General features: G+C 38.4%; 1 long non-coding RNA gene across 3 annotated transcripts in view; it reads right to left on the bottom strand.

The window, feature by feature from the left end:
• The window catches only part of LOC118925947 (uncharacterized), an 86,350-nt gene that overhangs the window by 24,174 nt on the left and 38,940 nt on the right, over nt 1–23,236 (bottom strand). For 2 of the 3 annotated variants that reach the window (XR_005030248.2, XR_005030246.2), the window contains exon 2: nt 19,044–19,105. The exons of the other annotated variant lie outside the window; for it this stretch is intronic. This is a non-coding gene — a long non-coding RNA (uncharacterized LOC118925947). The remainder of the gene's footprint in view (nt 1–19,043; nt 19,106–23,236) is intronic. 3 annotated transcript variants of the gene reach the window in all.

Below are 23,236 nucleotides of genomic sequence, written 5' to 3'. Positions count from 1 at the left end.
TTTCAAACTGTTGTATGTCATTACACCAAGAAGTTGATACCTTTTGCTTGATTAATTTTCAAGTCTTTATTTTGGCTACAATTTTGAACACAGCATATTGTGTGTTTTTTACACTCTTATTTCACAGTTTTAATTCAAACCTTCCATTGTTATTTGATATATATCTTACAGGCTCTGTATGGAATCTGCTTCCAGGAGTAAACTGAATTATTTCTGTCAAAAGAACTACAACAGCATTGTGATTATTATATTAATAATTTCGATGATACCTGCATTAACGCATTTTTCACCTCCCGCTTTACAAACCTGTTTCCTCATAACAACTTAATTGTGATATCTACAAAGTTTGATCCTTCTCTTCTTTCAGGTCTTAAATGTTATCTTCTTAACAAGGACTTTCCTGGCCATCCTATTTAAAAATGTATCTCCAATGTTCCCTACCCCCAGTCTGATTTATTTCACTCTATAGCATTTATCATCCTCTGATATTTTATGTTTCGCTTATTTATTTGTTATGATCTGCCTCCCCTCGCTAGACTTTAAGCTTTATGATGTCAGGGATGTTATATGCCCTTGTTTATACTTCAGGCATTGCTACTAGAATAGTCCTGCAATGTAGGTGGGTTCTTTATAAATATTTGTTGAATAGACAAAAACAAACGCTAGCATACTACAAGCATTATAAGAAGATATATAGAAAAGTGTCATGTGTATTATAGGAAGTAATGGAGAATGGTTTTTGATCATAACATTTTTATTACAGTACGCAGTATGGCATTCAATATTCTTGGTAAGATTTGCCAACAAAAGTTGGTTTGTATGAGCTTCTGTGCTTCCTCATCACATGTATACAGCAGTATAGAATCATGATATTTGGCAGAATCTGAGATAGAAAATAAGAATGAAGTGCTCAGTACTCTGGATTCATATTTACTGTGAAGATATTAGATGACGTGCTAAGCATGTACTCTGAGGGATGGAAATGTTGTAGAAGCTAGGAAACGGAATTAGATATGCTGGTGACAGACTGCCTCTCCCTTACCCCTTAGATGCTGTCTCTCATTCAGTCATCCTCATTGGGACTTGCTTCTCGCTGCCAAGAATACTCTGCTTGAAAACTGTAAGACAGTTCTGTCTCTATTGAGTTTATCCTATCTTTGGCATGCCTAGTACTCTGGGAAACAAAGACCCCCCAGCACGGATGGTTCCTCCACTATTTAAGGCATTCCGCAGTGTCTAATGAAACAGTGTTCTATAACTGCGTAGACCAAAACAGCTGGGATCATAGCTCATTAATGGCACTATGGCCTGAGACAGGATGAAGAAAGTAGCAATATGCCAGGTGGAGATAAATCTCTTAGCGGGCTGATTACATCAAATTGCTTCCAGTATAATCATCTGGGACACATTTACCAAATTGGCATTTCAAATGATTATAAGGAAGTTGAATTAATTACCTAGTTGTATGGCTTAATAGTATGTGTTTAGTATGTGTTCAAAGTAGGCTTTTAATGAAAATGTTGTTATATATGGAGGATAAAAATAGAACTAATAAAATCATAGCTGATTTTTTTTCTTTATAATGACAGACTTATCTTTACATTATGACTCTGGAATATTTTCCTAGTCATAAACTCTTTTAGTGATCAATTAAAGTTTTTGATTAGCCTAAAATCTGTACTGAAGCATCAGCTAAGAAACTTAGGGAAAATAGACTGTAACACTCACATTCAGCACCTCAATTTCCTTGAAAGTTAATCAAAATTAGATTACAGCTCATTTTTAAATTTCCCTCGTTGTCTATTGTTATGTGCCTGCCTGCTCCTGGGTCACATTTCGGCTGTGCTGCGTCCTGCATACATTCCTTTTGATTAAGAGGCTTTATTGGTTGGTTGTGATGAGGTTTTGAGATTTTACACAGTCCCTTGATCCCATGGAGTTCACTATTTTGCCATTTTCACATTTCCTTACGTAGAGAAAATGAAACATGGGGGAGACTGGGGCATAGTATCCATCATTTTTCTACACTTTGAAACTGATGATGACAAGTGGTAATAAAAATGCATTTTAAATTGTAGTGTAGTGACACTGAAATGAATGTAAATGGTGAGTTCTGTGACTGTCTTCCTCTTCTATTAAATATAATGTTGAGTACTACTGTCTTGATACCATAACAACAATTTTTCATGCTTTTTTTTAAACTTCTCAGAACCAAATGATTCCTTTTCTTAAGGACTTTAAGATTCTGACAATACCAAAATCAGAAGTATAGGAGTTGCTGGAAGCTTTTCTTCATCACTTCAAAATAATTCGATCATGATGGACAGTGACTAATGGGGTATGTGGGGAGGACTTGGTGAAGGGGGGAGTCTAGTAAACATAATGTTCCTCATGTAATTGCAGATTAATGATACCAAAATTATATATATGTATATATATATATATATATATATACATACATATAAAATAATTTGATCAGAGAAGCCTCTAAAATTTCATTCTTGAAACAGTAAAAAAATCCTCCAAACTATTAATACTGGTTCTCTCAGGAAGGACTAAGACGTTTTTTTTTGACTTGTTAAAACCAGAAATACTATTTTTTGAAATGTAAAATATTTAACAACATAAATTTGATTCCAAAAAAATTAACTCTCACTTCAAGGAACTTAGCAAGCCCTTAGTTTTTATTGATTGTATTGATGACAACCCACAAATTCAGTTGCCATTAACATGAAAATGCACTTATTCCACTGTTATTCCTTGGGTGTTTTTGACTGGATAATTGACTTCTTTATCTTACCGCCCATTATCCTACCACCCATTATCCTACTGCTCATCTTATTTGGGAAGAATTCCCTTGATTTGAGTGATAAGAGAGTTCTGTCTTCTCCTACACAAGTTGAAGGAACCAGAGATCACCTCTCCCTGACCCCTTGGCATGCCCACTCATGACGCTGGACCAGTGAAATTGTTTAGCTTTGGTCTTGAATCTGCAAAGATGCAGGTGTACTTGCTGACTTTAGAGTAGCAGTTTTGAGAATCTTGCAAAGGTGCCACACGTTGTGTCCTGAGCATGAACTCGACTGTATTCCCTGGTTTCTCACCTCTTAGTGCCTGCTTTTTTCCTGAGACTGTTTCCCCAGCTTTCCAATACAGTCTTGAATGAATCATAATCTACTGAGGACAACAATTTCTTCTCAAGTTCTCCAGAGTTGGTGGTGTTGCTTGTAAGAAAAACTCTGGTGAAGAAATTGGTATATGGGAACAGACTGTAGACAGTAGATGTTCTAGAGAAATGAAGATTCTTGGATTGCTTATGGCATCAAGAGTGCTGAGGGGTAGTAACAATCTCCCTGTTACTCTCAACAGGGGGAAATCTGGCAAGGAAGGTCTACAAGAAGTGAGGAACTCAAGACTGTAGGGTGGGAATGACTGCTTGTAATTGTACTGGACAGAATAAAGAAACCGAAAGAGAATAAAATCTTTGCTGTCCATTATGGTAGCCACTAGCCCCATATGGCTGTATAAATTCTGGATATTAAAGACTGAGTGCTTAAAATATGTACAACATCTCATTATTAATTTTTATATTTACATATGCTAAAATATAATATTTTAGGTATATTGGGTTAAATAAAACACAAAAATTAATTTTATCTGTTCATTTTTACTCTTTAAAATATGGCTACTAGAAAACTTGAAATTATGTAAAACTTGCCTGTCTCATTCACAATTATGACACTTGTTGAGAAAGAGTGAGGACACAGCAAAGATGGTTATATGGTAACATTCTGGAGGACTTGAACTACCCTATTCTCCAAGTCTGCTAACTCTCTTGCCAAATCAACTCCTCATTCACTTAAAACACGGTAACTCCCGTGCAGGAGAGTGTTGGGCAGACGAGCCAGCTTCACACTCACCACTCCATCTTTCACAGTGTCCAGGCCGCCATGAGAACCATATATCAACATAGGTCCTACACACTCAAAGAATTTCAGGCCTTTGATAATTATGTCTCTCACTGTGTGGGAACATGAGTGAAAACAGACTCTTAAGGGTGCTCTACACAACAGGGAGTAACATAATTTGACATTGGGATGAGGGTGTCAATATGAGCACAATTCCCAGAGACTCCTGATCAGTGTGTTAGTTCAGGCAGCTGACCTGACTCTAATGAATTTGCTTCCCCAAAGTTGCTTGTGACCCTCATAACTTGCCTAGACCTTTCAGGGGTTGGTACACTGAGCCTAGTTAATTCCTATTATGCCACATTGTCACTGCAGTCTGCCTGTAGGATGGGAATTTATTACGGTCAGAAAGCCAGTGAAGTTCCATCCAAAGTCTGCCTTATGGTTGACCCAGTTGAAACCTAATTCATCCTGATTCTATTTCAGATTTCCTGAAATTATTCTGCAAATTTCATTTATCCTGAAGTTAAGCCAGAGTCTGTTTTTATTGCTCTCTCTTGCTGATGTAGATTTATGGAACTTGGTACTGCCCTCCACTAATTAGAAAAGGGTTCCAATGTTGATAAAAATACAACTTTTAATTTCAGCTTTGGAACTAAATTGCCATCTTGAACCTTCAAACATCAAGATATCTGCAAAACTCTGCCTTACATGTATGTACCTTTCTTTCTTCTGGTTAATTCCATTTTCTTTTAAACTAAGAGAATAAAAGTTTCCACCTGCAGGAAATAAATCGAGAATTCTCCTTGAGAAACAAGAGTCCTATAAAAACCCACTATCCACAAAATAGAAAGTAGATTTTCTTTTAGGCTAGCATTCTCATTTTCTTTGCCACTTTAGTTTAATTTAGGTCCTGGGCATGAGTTTATATTCACAGAGGTATTTATAGAGAAAAGAAGAAAAGAGAGAAGTTTAAATTTGAAATTTCTCCAATGCTTTCAAGATATCAGGGCTCTCTCCAAGGAGCATGAATACATTTCCCTCATGATGACAGATTCCTGAACATGGTCACCTGATAGCTGAGTGCCAAGCTCCAGAGCAAGTGGACTAAGTCATTATTTATATTGTCACTTACGTGGGAAAAGTCACGTGATCACCTAAACCTCAACCCTCCTGTCTGTGAAATGTGGGCAATAATACGATTCTGCTGCGGATTGGATGAGATACATTTGTGAAGTGCTTGATACGGTGCCTGGCCAATATCTGATCAATAAATGTTAGCTGTTAACATAGCCATCATCATTATTTTTAACAAACAACCAAAACCAGAGTAGCAGTAGAAGTTGGGGCCCAAGGGAGATAAGGAAAGGAACATATTCATGCCCTGCAAGCAACCTTTGAAAACATTTTATTTTCTATAAAATATATGCTTACCTACATTATTCATTTTACCCACTTTTGTTGACTGTGAATCTTTGGATTAGTCTTTATTTATTGTATTAAAAGCAGCACACTTCAGTGTTTACAAAGTCAAAATACCTGATATAAATACAGTCTCTACTGCAGTGTAAACTGTGCCATGTCAGGCAAGTTACCTCTCTAAGCCTCTGTTGTTACAACTTTAAAACAGTGCCTACCTCATAGAGGTATTGTGAGAATTAAATGAAATAAGATATGTAATGATCTCAGAACAGAGCCTAGCACAAGGTAAGCATACAAGAAATGTTAGCTAAATACAATGACCTTACAGAGTACCATAGATTATTTATAGTCTTTCTCCAAAATCAAGTGTTCTCTTACTTCTGATCAATCAGGAAGAAATTTAATACAGTGAACTAGTGACTTAGAAATAACACGGAAGGACTGGAGAAGCAGCGATTGAGGAAAGCACTATTACTCAGTTTTATCACCAGCCAGAAGAGGATTAGGAAGTTTCTAGAATCACAGTAAGCCTCCACTAATGATCTCAGCTCACCAAGGCTGAACAATTTTCAGGGGAGCTGGAGGAGCTACAAAGCATCCCCTTTGTTGAAGCCTATGAGGACTCCTGGCTGGATGAAGAATAATGGTTTCTGCTTCTTTCAAACTCTGTGGCCTCTGCTTGGTGGAGTTTAAACCTGAAACCTGCTTCAGGGGATTCTGGAAAATGTATTTCCTAGACTCCTGTCACTGCGATATGAGGACAGCAAGAAAAAACCAACAACAATAAAGGTCTATGCTGGCTGCTAGCAAAAAGAAATATGTAACACAGTCATTCCTTTGGCCATTCAGCATCCATATAGACCCTTCTATCTCTTTTAAATTTATAAACAACAGAAGTAACAACACTATTAAATCTAACACATTGCAATTATTTCTTATTCAAATACAGGTGTGTTCACTCTGTCCTATAAAGGGAATATCTCAAATATCTTATTTTATCCAAACCAAGGTGATGTCATTTACCTTTCTAGTTTGGTCATAACACTTTCTTGATAAACTTTAACCTAAGCAGTAAATTATAAAGTTATCCACCACCAAATAAAATAGTAGGAGAAACAAAAAAATTATATACTTAATAAACGCAAATATATTAATAGCAAAATGTATGGATACAATCATGATTTCTGCACCTGGATGGAAGCCAATAGTGAAATTAATAACTTCCTTTTTCTACGTCACCTTTGTCCTCACTTGGCATTTCAGCTGCTTATAGCTCTTTATAGCACATAGTGTGGCTCCCTAAACCTTTAGTGGCCCCAACTGCACTTGGCTGCTGTGGTCCCCTCCCTGATATCTCCTACCACCCAAGGGAGGAGAACAGATTCCCAGAGAATCCCTTCTATTTCCCTTAATAGTGAAAACCATTCACTCTAAACCATTCAGTGAACCCCTTTGTTGCCTGTTGGTTCACTGGCAATATGAACTTCTGGGTTCATAGAAATTTCATTTTTTCATTGATGGGATTTGGTACATTAGGAATGACATGAGCACCTTGTACTTATTCCCTTAGTTCTAGACCCATGAGTCCTCGTTATACTTCTAGCTGGTAAGAACAATGAATCCCATGGATATTAGTTTATTTCCTCTCTTTACAACACAGTAAACATTTCTTGGTCAGAAACAATGTTCGAGATCCTATGGCAGGAAGTCCAAGGTTGATACTGTGGGCAAAAGTTTATGGGACTAGCAAGGAAAACCCATATCCACAGCGTCTATTCCACAAGCCCGATTTGCTGCCCTTCATGAAATATAGGAGTTCAGAGTATCACCTTGCCTCCAGATGACTGGCTGGTCCTAGGGAACAGTGTTGTCCTGGGCTCAGCTTTCATCTCAGCCCTTGATAGTGGGTACTCGGCAATGCTGGTCCCCAGCCAGATTAGCCAGGAAGAAGGCCTCGTTCCTTTTCTGCTGATCTCCCATTTACCTCCTCCTCTGGCTCCCTGGTCACTAATGCTCCAGACGTGTTGTTCTCTTTTCATCACTATTCAGTCTATTGAAATCATCTATTAATTGGTATATATTAATTATCTGGTCACCTCTATTACCAAAGAAGTGAAGCACTAAATACGCCGCTCAAGACTCCACCGACTCTGAAGATTTCTCCTACCATTGTCTTCCAGGACCCCAAAGGGGTGGAATTGTTTTGCTATAGTTGTATAGTTCTGACTAGTTTGCAAATCTTTTTTTTTCTGGATTAAAATTCTTCTTTTTTATACACTTGATTATAAGAAACTCTTGAGGCCATAGGTATAGGCCAGGGGAGAGTTGGCAATGCTTGTTGCCAGAAGAACCTAATGGGCCTTCTCAGTGGCAGGGGAGTGCAGGGCATAGCAGCTTATTTTTCACTTTGTTATTCATGTGTTTTAACACGGCACAGGCCACTGGCACTGTGGAAACTCTGCTGAGGTACCAGGCCCTGGAATTTTCATGGAGATTACGTCCCAACTTCTGGCACATAATGTGTCCCACCAAGGCATGTAGGATATTTGTTGATTCTCACCAACCAGATCCAAAGAGTTGTAGTAAACCCAAAACCCTACGGGTTGGAGAAGAGATCAGGATACCTGTGGAGAATTCCTGCAGACAGGTAGACAGTTAGAAGAACCCTGATAGGTTAAAGAAAACTGCTACCAGTAATGTTTCAATGGGTTTAACTTCAAAGACTGGCTATCGGTTTTTCATTTGTGTAAAATAATGCTTTAGGAAAACTTAAAATTGATTGGAAAGGGGGGGTGTGGCGGAAAATGGCGGCGTGAGTAGAGCAGCGGAAATCTCCTCCCAAAACAACATATATCTATGAAAATATAACAAAGACAACCCTTCCTAGAATAAAGACCAGAGGACACAGGACAATATCCAGACCACATCCACACCTGAGAGAACCCAGCGCCTCGCGAAGGGGGTAAGATACAAGCCCCGGCCCCGCGGGAGCCGAGCGCCCCTCCCCCCAGATCCCGGTGGGAGAAGAGCAGGCAGAGCGGGAGGGAGACGGAGCCCAGGGCTACCGAACACCAAGCCCCAGCCATCCGGGCCAGAGTGTAGGGCCCTCCATACTGGGAAAACAGGGCAGCAAGAACAGTGAGCAGGCACTGGAGGCTGGGCGACAGAGGACATAAGAAAAGCGCGCGACCATTTTTTTTTTTTTTGCTTTTTTGCTGCTTTGTTTTGGCGAGCGCTGTTTGGAAGTCTTAAAGGGACAGGGACCCCAATATTAGGGAAACAGGGCAGAAAGACCGGTGAGCAGAGGCCTGAGGCTGGCACCGCAGAATAAAGAAAAACGAAAGACCACCTTTTTTTTTTTTTAAATAAAAATTTTTTTTTTTTTTTTAATTAAAAAAATTTTTTTTCTTGTTTTTTTTTGTGGTCGTTGTTTTGTTTTGGCGGGTGCTTTTTGGAAGTCTTAAAGGGGCAGGGCGGGCCACTTAATCCAGAGGTAGGGAATCCGGGACCTCTGGGCACCCTAACCCCTGGGCTGCAGGGAGCAGGGAGGCCCCTTATGGAGATAAATAGCCTCCCAGCAGCTCCTGCTCCAACGCGACTCCACCATTTTGGAGTAGCTGCCCGAGCCAGGCCACGCCCACAGCAACAGCGGAGATTAACTCCATAGCAGCCTGGCAGGAAGCAGAAACCCTGTCTGCGCGCAGCTGCGCAGCACAAGCCACTAGAGGCCGCTGTTCTCCCAGGAGAGGAGGGCCACAAACCAACAAGAAAGGAAGTCCTTCCAGCCGTCACTCGTCCCAGTTCTGCAGACTATTCCTATCACCATGAAAAGGCAAAGCTACAGGCAGACAAAGATCACAGAGACAACACCAGAGAAGGAGACAGACCTAACCAGTCTTCCTGACAAAGAATTCAAAATAAGAATCATAAACATGCTGACAGAGATGCAGAGAAATACGCAAGAAAAATGGGATGAAGTCCGGAAAGAGATCACAGATGCCAGAAAGGAGATCGCAGAAATGAAACAAACTCTGGAAGGGTTTATAAGCAGAATGGATAGAATGCAAGAGGCCATTGATGGAATTGAAATCAGAGAACAGGAACGCATGGAAGCTGACATAGAGAGAGACAAAAGGATCTCCAGGAATGAAACAATATTAAGAGAACTGTGTGACCAATCTAAAAGGAGCAATATCCGTATTATAGGGGTCCCAGAAGAAGAAGAGAGAGGCAAAGAGATGGAAAGTATCTTAGAAGAAATAATTGCTGAAAACTTCCCCACACTGGGGGAGGAAGTAATCAAACAGACCACGGAAATACACAGAACCCCCAAAAGAAAGGATCCAAGAAGGGCAACACCAAGACACATAATAATTAAAATGGCAAAGATCAAGGACAAGGAAAGAGTGTTAAAGGCAGCTAGAGAGAAAAAGGTCACCTATAAAGGGAAACCCATCAGGCTAACATCAGATTTCTCAACAGAAACCCTACAGGCCAGAAGAGAATGGCATGATATATTTAATACAATGAAACAGAAGGGCCTTGAACCAAGGATACTGTATCCAGCACGACTATCATTCAAATATGACGGTGGGATTAAACAATTCCCAGACAAACAAAAGCTGAGGGAATTTGCTTTCCACAAACCACCTCTACAGAACATCTTACAGGGACTGCTCTAGATGGGAGCACTCCTAGAAAGAGCACAGCACAAAACACCCAACATATGAAGAATCGAGGAGGAGGAACAAGAAGGGAGAGAAGAAAAGAATCTACAGACAGTGTATATAACAGCTCAATAAGCGAGCTAAGTTAGGCAGTAAGATACTAAAGAGGCTAACCTTGAACCTTTGGTAACCACGAATTTAAAGCCTGCAATGGCAATAAGTACATATCTTTCAATAGTCACCCTAAATGTTAATGGGTTGAATGCACCAATCAAAAGACACAGAGTAACAGAATGGATAAAAAAGCAAGACCCATCTATATGCTGCTTACAAGAAACTCACCTCAAACCCAAAGACATGTAGAGACTAAAAGTCAAGGGATGGAAAAACATATTTCAAGCCAACAACAGTGAGAAGAAAGCAGGGGTTGCAGTACTAATATCAGACAAAATAGACTTCAAAACAAAGAAAGTAACAAGAGATAAAGAAGGACACTACATAATGATAAAGGGCTCAGTCAAACAAGAGGATATAACCATTCTAAATATATATGCACCCAACACAGGAGCACCAGCATATGTGAAACAAATACTAACAGAACTAAAGGGGGATATAGACTGCAATGCATTCATTCTAGGAGACTTCAACACACCACTCACCCCAAAGGATAGATCCACTGGGCAGAAAATAAGTAAGGACACGGAAGCACTGAACAACACACTAGAGCAGATGGACCTAATAGACATCTATAGAACTCTACATCCAACAGCAGCGGGATATATATTCTTCTCAAGTGCACATGGAACATTCTCCAGAATAGACCACATACTAGGCCACAAAAAGAGCCTCAGAAAATTCCAAAAGATTGAAATCCTACCAACCAACTTTTCAGACTACAAAGGCATAAAACTAGAAATAAACTGTACAAAGAAAGCAAAGAGGCTCACGAACACATGGAGGCTTAACAACATGCTCCTAAATAATCAATGGATCAATGACCAAATCAAAATGGAGATCCAGCAATATATGGAAACAAATGACAACAACAACACTAAGCCCCAACTTCTGTGGGACACAGCAAAAGCAGTCTTAAGAGGAAAGTATATAGCAATCCAAGCATATTTAAAAAAGGAAGAGCAATCCCAAATGAATGGTCTAATGTCACAATTATCGAAATTGGAAAAAGAAGAACAGATGAGGCCTAAGGTCAGCAGAAGGAGGGACATAATAAAGATCAGAGAAGAAATAAATAAAATTGAGAAGAATAAAACAATAGCAAAAATCAATGAAACCAAGAGCTGGTTCTTCGAGAAAATAAACAAAATAGATAAGCCTCTAGACAGACTTATTAAGAAGAAAAGAGAGTCAACACAAATCAACAGTATCAGAAACGAGAAAGGAAAAATCACGACGGACCCCACGGAAATGCAAAGAATTATTGGAGAATACTATGAAAACCTATATGCTAACAAGCTGGGAAACCTAGGAGAAATGGACAACTTCCTAGAAAAATATAACCTTCCAAGATTGACCCAGGAAGAAACAGAAAATCTAAACAGACCAATTACCAGCAATGAAATTGAAGAGGTAATCAAAAAACTACCAAAGAACAAAACCCCCGGGCCAGATGGATTTACCTCGGAATTTTATCAGACATACAGGGAAGACATAATACCCATTCTCCTTAAAGTCTTCCAAAAAATAGAGGAGGAGGGGATACTCCCAAACTCATTCTATGAAGCTAACATCACCCTAATACCAAAACCAGGCAAAGACCCCACCAAAAAAGAAAACTACAGACCAATATCCCTGATGAACGTAGATGCAAAAATACTCAACAAAATATTAGCAAACCGAATTCAAAAATACATCAAAAGGATCATACACCATGACCAAGTGGGATTCATTCCAGGGATGCAAGGATGGTACAACATTCGAAAGTCCATCAACATCATCCACCACATCAACAAAAAGAAAGACAAAAACCACATGATCATCTCAATAGATGCTGAAAAAGCATTTGACAAAGTTCAACATCCATTCATGTTAAAAACTCTCAGCAAAATGGGAATAGAGGGCAAGTACCTCAACATAATAAAGGCCATCTATGATAAACCCACAGCCAACATTATATTGAACAGCGAGAAGCTGAAAGCATTTCCTCTGAGATCGGGAACTAGACAGGGATGCCCACTCTCTCCACTGTTATTTAACATAGTACTGGAGGTCCTAGCCACGGCAATCAGACAAAATAAAGAAATACAAGGAATCCAGATTGGTAAAGAAGAAGTTAAACTGTCACTATTTGCAGATGACATGATACTGTACATAAAAAACCCTAAAGACTCCACCCCAAAACTACTAGAACTGATATCGGAATACAGCAAAGTTGCAGGATACAAAATCAACACACAGAAATCTGTGGCTTTCCTATATACTAACAATGAACCAACAGAGAGAGAAATCAGGAAAACAACTCCATTCACAATTGCATCAAAAAAAATAAAATACCTAGGAATAAACCTAACCAAAGAAGTGAAAGACTTATACTCTGAAAACTACAAGTCACTCTTAAGAGAAATTAAAGGGGACACTAACAGATGGAAACTCATCCCATGCTCGTGGCTAGGAAGAATTAATATCGTTAAAATGGCCATCCTGCCCAAAGCAATATACAGATTTGATGCAATCCCTATGAAACTACCAGCAACATTCTTCAATGAACTGGAACAAATAATTCAAAAATTCATATGGAAACACCAAAGACCCCGAATAGCCAAAGCAATCCTGAGAAAGAAGAATAAAGTAGGGGGGATCTCACTCCCCAACTTCAAGCTCTACTATAAAGCCATAGTAATCAAGACAATTTGGTACTGGCACAAGAGCAGAGCCACAGACCAATGGAACAGACTAGAGAATCCAGACATTAACCCAGACATATATGGTCAATTAATATTTGATAAAGGAGCCATGGACATACAATGGCGAAATGACAGTCTCTTCAACAGGTGGTGCTGGCAAAACTGGACAGCTACATGTAGGAGAATGAAACTGGACCATTGTCTAACCCCATATACAAAAGTAAACTCAAAATGGATCAAAGACCTGAATGTAAGCCATGAAACCATTAAACTCCTGGAAGAAAACATAGGCGAAAACCTCTTAGACATAAACATGAGTGACCTCTTCTTGAACATATCTCCCCGGGCAAGGAAAACAACAGCAAAAATGAGTAAGTGGGACTATATTAAGCTGAAAAGCTTCTGTACAGCAAAAGACACCATCAATAGAACAAGAAGGATCCCTACAGTATGGGAGAATATATTTGAAAATGACACATCCGATAAAGGCTTGACGTCCAGAATATATAAGGAGCTCTCACGCCTCAACAAACAAAAAACAAATAACCCAATTAAAAAATGGGCAGAGGAACTGAAGAGACAGTTCTCCAAAAAAGAAATACAGATGGCCAACAGACACATGAAAAGATGCTCCACATCGCTAATTATCAGAGAAATGCAAATTAAAACTACAATGAGGTATCACCTCACACCAGTAAGGATGGCTGCCATCCAAAAGACAAACAACAACAAATGTTGGCGAGGCTGTGGAGAAAGGGGAACCCTCCTACACTGCTGGTGGGAATGTAAGTTAGTTCAACCATTGTGGAAAGCAGTATGGAGGTACATCAAAATGCTCAAAACAGACTTACCATTTGACCCAGGAATTGCACTCCTAGGAATTTACCCTAAGAATGCAGCAATCAAGTTTGAGAAAGACAGATGCACCCCTATGTTTATTGCAGCACTATTTACAATAGCCAAGAATTGGAAGCAACCTAAATGTCCATCAATAGATGAATGGATAAAGAAGATGTGGTACATATACACAATGGAATACTACTCAGCTATAAGAAAAGGGCAAATCCAATCATTTGCAGCAACATGGATGGAGCTGGAGGGTATTATGCTCAGTGAAACAAGCCAAGCGGAGAAAGAGAAATACCAAATGATTTCACTTATCTGTGGAATATAAGAACAAAGGAAAAACTGAAGGAACAAAACAGCAGCAGAATCACAGAACTCAAGAATGGACTAACAGGTACCAAAGGGAAAGGGACTGGGGAGGATGGGTGGGTAGGGAGGGATAAGGGGGGGAGAAGTAGGGGGATATTAAGATTAACATGCATGGGGGGGTAGGAGAAAAGGGAGGGCTGTACAACACAGAGAAGGCAAGTAGTGATTCTACAACATTTTGCTATGCTGATGGACAGTGACTGTAAAGGGGTTTATAGGGGAGACCTGTTATAGGGGAGAGCCTAGTAAACGTAATATTCGTCATGTAAGTGTAGATTAGTGATAGCAAAAAAAAAAAAAAAAAAAAAAAAAAAAAAAAAAGTGCAGTTCCTGTGTGGTAACCTCCAACGAGTTCTACACAAGGGTATAAAGGGCATATAAAAGTGTAGGCAAAGGGTCTGTTTGTGTTTATACAGAGGATCAAAGCCTAATTGGGCTACCCCGAAAATGAACTAAGATACGATATGAAAAAGAACTTCCAACATCTGCACCCTCTGGAAGACTCATGCCAGAAGATGATCATCAAAAAACCCCAACAAAGATCCACGCACTGCTACAGCTGTAGATGCACTCATCCCACCAGTTCCTGGACCTGCCATGGGAATGAGGAAGGAGATATCTAAGCTGGCCTGTGCATACAGTAAAACAACAAAATTGGACTGGATCTATACTGTTGGAACTCAACCAAGAATTTGGAGAAGTGCAAATTGTAGCGCTCCAAAGTCTTACAACTACAAACTATTTATTGTTAAAAGAACATATGGCATGTGAACAGTCCCCAGGAATGGGTTGTTTTAATTTGTCTGATTTCTCTCAGACTGTTCAAGTTCATTTGGACAATATCCACCATATCATAGATAAGTTTTCACAAATGCCTAAGGTGCCTAACTGGTTTTCTTGGTTTCACTGCAGATGGCTGGTAATTACAGATATGCTTTGGTTATGTAACTATACTCCTATTATGTTAATGTGTGTGTGCAATTTAAGTAGAAGCTTAAAACCTATACATGCTGAAGTTACTCTACAAGAAGATATATCAAAGAAATAATCAATCTTCCCATGTTTTCTTCCGCCTGCTACTTCTATAGCTTTTCTTCTTCCTTCCTAATTACAACCCTTAAATAGAATTCGTGCCTCATATCAAATTTACCGAGTATCATAATTCTTCCAAGTGGTAAAGATACCTCAAGACAAATGCTGGGCATAGAAGCCACAGGGCATAAATATGCAAAGAAGTAAAAAGCTAACTTTTTCAAACAATAAGGCTTCTCTCTCACTTACCAACTTCACATTTCCCTGTTTGGCCCCGGAAGATGACTGGTTAGCCAGAGACGGGTAAGATTCCTCAAGGGAGGAACAACCTAAGACAGGCACAGTCGCAGGGGGGCCATCAGGTGAGAAATTGGGGATCAACAGAGGTGAGGCTTAGAACCTCACCCCCCCGTTCTGAGAGAAATCTTCTGCATACGTGGATGTTTTATTGCCCTGGTCTAGCTTGGATTAACACATAGTCTACAGGCACACACCTGATCATCTACATGTGCTCTCTTACAACACTAAACTATGTTTTCTACCTTTATCTTGTATCTTCCTACCACTTCAGCATTTTATTAAAAATAATAATAATAAAGAGAGAAATGTGGTATCCACATATAAATCAAGTATAAAAACCAAATGAGTATTCATATTTGAACTGACTGTTTATAGTTCATAATGCATGAGCAAAACCGAAAGTTTCTGTGATGACTGCCCTTGTACTGTTCACTATGTAACTTATTCATTATGTAAGAATTTGTTCTACATGTAAAAACTTGTTTGTTATGCCTCAGAAGATTGGAGACTGACAAAAATTAGGCTTGGGGTGGAATAATGATTGTGCATTGAGCATTGACTCCCCTATACAGAATTTTATTGTCGTTAACAACCATTTGATCAATAAATATGAGAGATGCCCTCACAAAAAAAAAAAAAAAAAAAAGGACAGACTTCCAATGGTAAAATAAATTAGTAACCGGGATGTAATGTATAGCATAAGGAATATAGTCAAGATATTGTAACAGCCTGGTAGGGTGATAGCTGGAACCTAGAATTATGTATATAAATGTTCTACCACTGTGTTGTACACTTGAAACTCATGTAATGTAATACTGTGTGTCAACTACCCTTCAATAAAAAATAATTATTAAAAAAAAAAAAAATTGATTGGAAAGGACAATATTTTCATATCTAGTAAGCATATTTATAAAACAATGCAGATAAATAAGAGTGATATCTAAGAATAGGAACATTATGTAAAAAGAACAAGTCGTTGTGTAAAATGGAGGAAGTGGCAAGAAAGGATCACAGGGTAAAAGAAATAAAAATTTAAAAATAAATTTTAGAGAGAGAAGGAAAATAGGCAGGAATACAGAGAACACAAGGGAGAAAAAAGCACTGATTACACATAGAACACTAGGGTTACCGTTCTTGAGCTATTCTCTCTACCATCATTACTTTTCTTCTTCAATTAGCAGTTAGGAAAGGGAAAAATAACCCCAGTGGTGAAAGCATTTATGACTGCAAGATAAGAAAAATAACTTTAGTACATTGCTGACGCCAGTACTATCATAGATTTTATTTGAAATTTAAATGTGCCCAATGTTCATCCTGCTGTAGAAATTTAAAACTCAAATATGCCGATTCATTATTTGTTTGTTTCTTAGTTGCCACTGTTGTGGAAAAAAAACAAGTTCTTCTTTTGAATAATTCAATATCATTCTGTCCTGGTAGAGGTCACTGTCATGCTACTGTTATAAATTAGAACAACATTACTAGCTCAAGACATAATTTTCTTTGCCTCAGCTGAAATATAATATATATAAAAACTTATGTTTTCCCCCAAAGTTCTCCCAAGTTAATGTTGCCGGTTGGTTCACTGGCATTATCAACATCTGGGTTTATAGAAATTTCATTTTATATTAACCATTATTTTATAGTTTTTTAGTTTTATGAATTTCACATTTTATCACCCATATTTTATGGGGATGTACATCTAACATACTTTTAGAAATCAGAATATATTTCCAGATTCCTTAATTTCACTGAGTCTAAGAATTAGCACTGCACATTCTTAATATTGCAATGCTGGATGGAATTGAGAGAGAAGCATCCTTAAAAGTAGGTAATAAGCATCCACCATGTATTAGCATTGACACAATGTTGGCTATAGTACAAAGCATAAATGCTTATTGCTGTCTGGTAATTTATAATTAATTCATAAACTAGGCCAAATTCCTCATTTTATAAAACTGTAAATAAAAATTTTCAATCTCATTTCTTGGTTTTATAGTTTTTTTATATTTTATAACTTATTATACTTCCAAGTATTTGTTAACATAAGAGGTTAAATGGCTAGCATTTTGTTCTTAGCTATTTTTTTCATATTTCAGCTCTTATTTTTAAATTATAGTTTTATTGAAATATAACTCACATACCATAAAATTCAATCACAAAGTGTGCAATTTAGTAGTTTTTAGTATATTCACTATTACCTAATTTTAGATCACGTTTTTTCCTTTTTACTGCCTACATTATACCCATTTTTTTCATTTTCCTGCTTCCAGTACCTCTGCACTATTTTTCCTGTAAAAAATACCTTTTTGTGTTATGCTACTTTGCGCAGTTTCTATTACACACCTTATTTTATACTGAGAGCTGTTACGGCAGACATAACTAAAGCTCTTCTAGATGGACAAGAAGAAAATATGTCCTCTTAAAGTTAGGAATGCACATGTGACTCACTTAGGTCCACGAGATGTGAGCAGCAGTAACACGTGTCTCTTTGTCTCTCGGAAAGCAGCATCTCAGAGTGGACAGCCGGCGTCACTACTCTTCTTTCTTGTCAAGGCAAAAGTAGAAGCACTGTGCTGACTTTGCTTGTGCGCTAGCAGAACATCTTTCAGTTTGGACCCTGGTGTGTGCCGCCGTGCACGGCTTTAAGCGAACTTGTGTTCATGTAAAACACAAGCAGTAAACACTGTTTTAAGTGACTAAGATTTTGGCATCATTTAGTACTGCAACATAACCTTGCATATTCTGAATAATATAAATATACATCTTCCTTATATGCACGGACCTGAAACCTATATCAGTCCTCTCAGTCCAATAAAAGGTCCCATTAGGTCACCTGGCCCACAAAAGGGAACTTCAGACGTAAGTGGCTTTCTCGTAAGGCTGATCACTCGGGTTCGCAGGTCACTGGCATGGTGAGTTTCAGCCTCACCTCACAGTGTTATTGGTCAGTCTTCCAGTACCTTGGCAGAAACTCTTGATCAGTGTCTAAACTTGTGAATGAAAAGGAAGAGAGAGCTTCCAGGCCACATGCCCCATGTGAAACAATGATATAGAAAAGTCTCTACTTTACGATGAATGACTACCTCTCAAAGTAATAGCTACTAATTGAATTGTGTTTGGTTTATTGTATCGCTAATTTGACTCCGTTTCAGTTTAACTCCTAAAACGGGGAACAGTCCATCAGAGTTCCCTCGGTTTCTGTTCCCTGGTACTAAGCATTAGCTGGAGTTACAGATTTTAAGACATGTAGGAGGCTGGGTGATTCTAGTTTCCTTTTTTTCTTGTTTCAGGGAAACAAGAGTGTGATAAGAACACAACGGTTTTATGATTTCCTAGATTCTACAGATCTAAACTAAATCAAACACATCAGCCTGACAACAATCATTACTTTACAGAAGAGGTAAAGAGGATACCTTAAAACCTTAGCCTTCTCCTTCAATTATTAACTGAACAGGTATTTACTTCATAAGGATAGTAGTTCAGGAAGTTTTCTACATGCTGTGGTCACCAGATTATAGACAGGAAACTATATGAACTAGAAAATGTCCAATATTGACAAGGGCTAAAATAAAATGAAACTGGGTGGTGGGCTGGGGGAGTGGGTCACTCAGATTAGGTAGGGAGGGGAGAATCTTTACCTTCCGGGTGTGATTTTGCACCTTTTAGTGCTTCTGGGTTACCTCACACGGCACTGGGTGCCCTGCAAAACAAAAACAAAAGCACTGGAAGGCAGAGAATTCTCCAAAGATATTAGGACACTTGGGAAGAGCAATGACCAAATTGACTCCAGAGAGCCTGATCGGCACCTCTGTTCTGCCACTCACATCCCCGCTCCAATACTCAGGCCTGGGCTGAATCCTGTCAAAACAGTTTCTGTCAGAATGAGGACGGTTTATGAACGTGGGGAATCACACCGCCGTCTGACTCTCGGCACTTGGCTCTGAGCAACTCTGGACACAAGGAAAGCCAATTCATTTCAAATCTGAAAATATCTTCGGCATTATATTCACTAACCACCCTCATCTCTATCTTTTGTTTACAGATATGAAGAAGAGAATTATTCTTATCAAAAGCAAATTTTAAAAAGGGCCAACGAGAAGTTTAAGTGCCTTGTAGTACCAAAAATATTTTGTTCTGTGTCAACAGCAAATGAAACAGTCATTTAGACAAACTAAGAGCACGGGGATTAAGTGGGCAACGAGACGTAAGGCACAGTGGGTTTGAATCTTTCCTTGGCACCTAAGAAGGCAGTTATTGAGCCTCAGTGCACAGTAAAGCTAAAAATGCCCCCTCTGAGCTTTTCCACACATGCTAAAGCAGAGGATGACACTCCACAAATGGGATAAATGTTTAACTGATACCTGCAATTTAATTTATTTAGTCTTTTTTATGTTCTCCTCAGGCAACATGCTAGGTACTTGACACATAATTCCTCATTCCAGGTGCCCTTCCATTTCCAGTTGGAATACTTAGCAGGACACCAACCTCTGCCTTTGACATATGCTCTTCAGGTATGTTTGTCTTCTGCAGCTTTTATTGGGATACAGACATGGAGGCTCCGTGGCTGTAGCTAGAGTATCTAGGTACAGGAGGGCGGTGTGCATACCCCCACAAGAGAAGTAAATGCAAGATCTTAAAGGGCTAAAGGTGCACATTTACAGAACCCCCTTCTAGGAACAAAATTCAGGAGACGGAGAATCCTAGGCTATAACCACGTTAGAGTTATAAGTATATAACCACTTTTATAAAAAAGAAAAAAGAATGAAGAAAGTAAACAAAGGGTTCTATCATTTTGCCTCCGATTTTTTGAAAAAGCTTTTTATGTGGTAAGATCAGCAAAGAAAAAGCTAATGTCAATACTGAGAGGAGATGAAGAGCCGAAAGCTGGAACACAAGTTGAGAGCTCCTGTGGCATACGCCCTTCGGCTGGGACATAAATTAAACCGTTCCCCAAGGGCTGCCTCACCAGAGCAGACTGTCTAGTGAGGCAAGGTTTAGAGGCTGACTTATTTATTGTCTGGGTTTTTGTTGTTTCTTTTTGTAACTAAAGCATATTGGACGTTTTTTTCCCCTTATTTTCATCTGAACCAAGGTCATGAAACTGATCTGAATTGTACATTAGCCATTTTGCATTCTCATGAAATCTCTCAATATAACACATTTGAAAGTGAGTGATTATGTGAGGTATGTTTAGAATAGTAGACCTATGCCAGGAAATGTGAATTGCATTTTTGACATTTATCTTAAATTAATTATTCAAGTATGCAAGCGTAAGTAGAAATTGTTGAATTTTCTTCACATGTTAATTATTGACCAAAATCTTCTTAATAATTAGATACATATCATTCAGGCATTATTTTCTCATATGTAGTGTATCTCTAGAAATAAAATATGAGCCTCTAGGATAATTGAAATCCTACTACACTTTACAATTATCAGATAAAGTCTAAGGTGATAAATATTGCCTTTAAAACACCTGGGAAACAATTATTTCTAAAAATACACTGTAAATTAAGCATTATTTTATTTTGCAGGGCTTGGAGCTACAAAGCAATTCATGCTTGCCTTTATTTATGTGACCTATTGTTCCCTTACTTCCTTATTTCCAAGGAGGTGATAATAATAGCCCCTCTGTCTCTCCTAGGGGTTATTATGAAGATAAATGTCATAATAAATGTGAGCATGCATTGGTCTACTTGAAAGAGTATATATATATATATATATGTGTGTGTGTGTGTATGTGGGTGTGTGTGTGTGTAAATTAAAATGTGGCTAACAATTGTTGAGGAAATATAGAATGGACATTTATTAAGATTTTTAGACTTTAATGAAAAAAATTTCATATATATTCAATGTATTTTCAAAAAAGGAATCAATGCTTTACCACATCATTTGAGTCAGATGATTCAGAATAAATGCTATTGATTTTTTCCTCTTGACTTCATTACTTTGATCACTCTAGTAATCCTCACGGGCCAGCATTCACATTTTCTTAAGGGCTGTTGAGCCTAAAATAAGAAATATACCCAGATGTTCCTATCTTGTGTTACAACTATAAACAGTCAAGTCAATGGCTATATAGTTAATAAATTATATTTTCACATTAATTTCTAAAAGCTGTTGTATTGTTATCTTCCATCTTAATTATACTGTTTTCAATCCACCATTTTACTCATAAATAGAAAGACGTAATGATGCAAATTATCAGAAACAACTGATAATCCATTGATCCCCTCCCAGAATAAGCAGTTATATGCAGTGGGGGCAGTTGCGGGGATTGTAAAACGTAGCTGTAACCAGGTTGAATTAATTTTTTTCTATAGTTTCAGTATATTATCAGAGGGGAGTCCCAGCTGGGTTCTTTAGTCTCTCAGTTAAATTGCGGCTATTCATGGTTTCAAGGTCATCAACAGTCATGAAGTGAATGCAGATTAATATGGAGAATTGAATTTAATTGCTATTACTCTGGAGAAATAGCCCTGGTAATGGATGCTCTGCCTGCTTGTATACAGAGCCTTATGAGCATCCCAGGCACCTTGCATATAGAAATATTTTCACTTGGGCAAATAAACAAACCAGACAATGGCATGAATCCTTTAAAAGACCAAAAGCATGCATTTTACCCCCAGCAACTAGAACAGTGGCTGGGATGGAACAGATGTAGTAGAAAACATGTTTACATGAATGAATGAATGACTTGAAAAAAAATGCTCATTAACCATTTTAGATCTCAATTTGAAAAAATGTTATTCTTGTATTCAGAGGTCAGATAAAATTAGAAAAAGATGCTTGAAAAGGAATTTGGAAGAAAATGTGTAGAATTCAAACAGTCCTTCAAAGCATAGATGCTTTGGGGTAGGGGGACGCCTCACTGGGCGATTCAGTTACACCAACAAAGGAGGGGTCCTGCCTCTCGTTCTTTGTTCTTGAGAGAAACTGGGGCAATTGTCCGCACCTTTTTAATCTGAGCTCTATTTCCGAATGCTTATTTTTCCTTTGTCCAAATCTCTCTCCCTTTCTCTGTCTTTTTCACATGTGGTTATAGCAGGATGCCTTGCAATGGCAAAGTATTTGCCTATGTAAAGATGGTGCATTCTTCTTCGGGAGCCTACTCATAAAATTAAAAGAGCTGAGTCTCAGTCACTTAAAGCTATGAATATCTGACCTTTAACCAGGAATTAAGTGGTAGGCCCAGAACTTTATAGGGATCCACATGCCAGAAGTGCTGCTCAGCTTCAAGGAAGGCTTGTTCACATCTCTTGTCCTATGTCTTTGAAACAAAGCAGCTGCTTTTAGTAGGTGTGGGGGTTTCTGCATTGTGCTGCTGCTTAAGTTTGAGACAGACTGTACTGCTGAGGATAGAGAATTTGACTCGTGGTGGTGAAAGGTAAGAGAATGGACAAATTATTTAACATGGCAAATTCCTTCTCTTAGTTACACAATAGAGTCTTGCCTAACAAAGTACTTTTTCTCAGTCATGCTGAGTCTATTTTCTTGCTTCATGTTGCAACTTGTAGTTTCAGAGATACTTTCAAATTGTGCAATATTTGTGACAGTCACTAATGAAGACTGGAAAACATTTTACAACATAAGACAATTCATATTTCTTTTCAATTTGAGTATGGGTTGGTCTACACCTACGATGTCCAATATGGTTAGCCACTAGCCAATGTGGCCATTGAACACTTCAAGTGAGGCTGTTCTAAAGCACTAATGTCAAAATATTGGATTTAGGAGACTTAACAAAGAAGTGTATCTTAATATTTTATATTGATTATATGTTGAAATGTTATTTTACAGATATGTTGGGTAAAATAAAATACATTATTAA

Source organism: Manis pentadactyla, chromosome 10 (assembly GCF_030020395.1).
Source record: "Manis pentadactyla isolate mManPen7 chromosome 10, mManPen7.hap1, whole genome shotgun sequence".
In the NCBI taxonomy this organism is placed as follows: domain Eukaryota; kingdom Metazoa; phylum Chordata; class Mammalia; order Pholidota; family Manidae; genus Manis; species Manis pentadactyla.
Note: the sequence above shows the minus strand (reverse complement) of the source record. Positions and strands in the feature narration are given on the sequence as shown.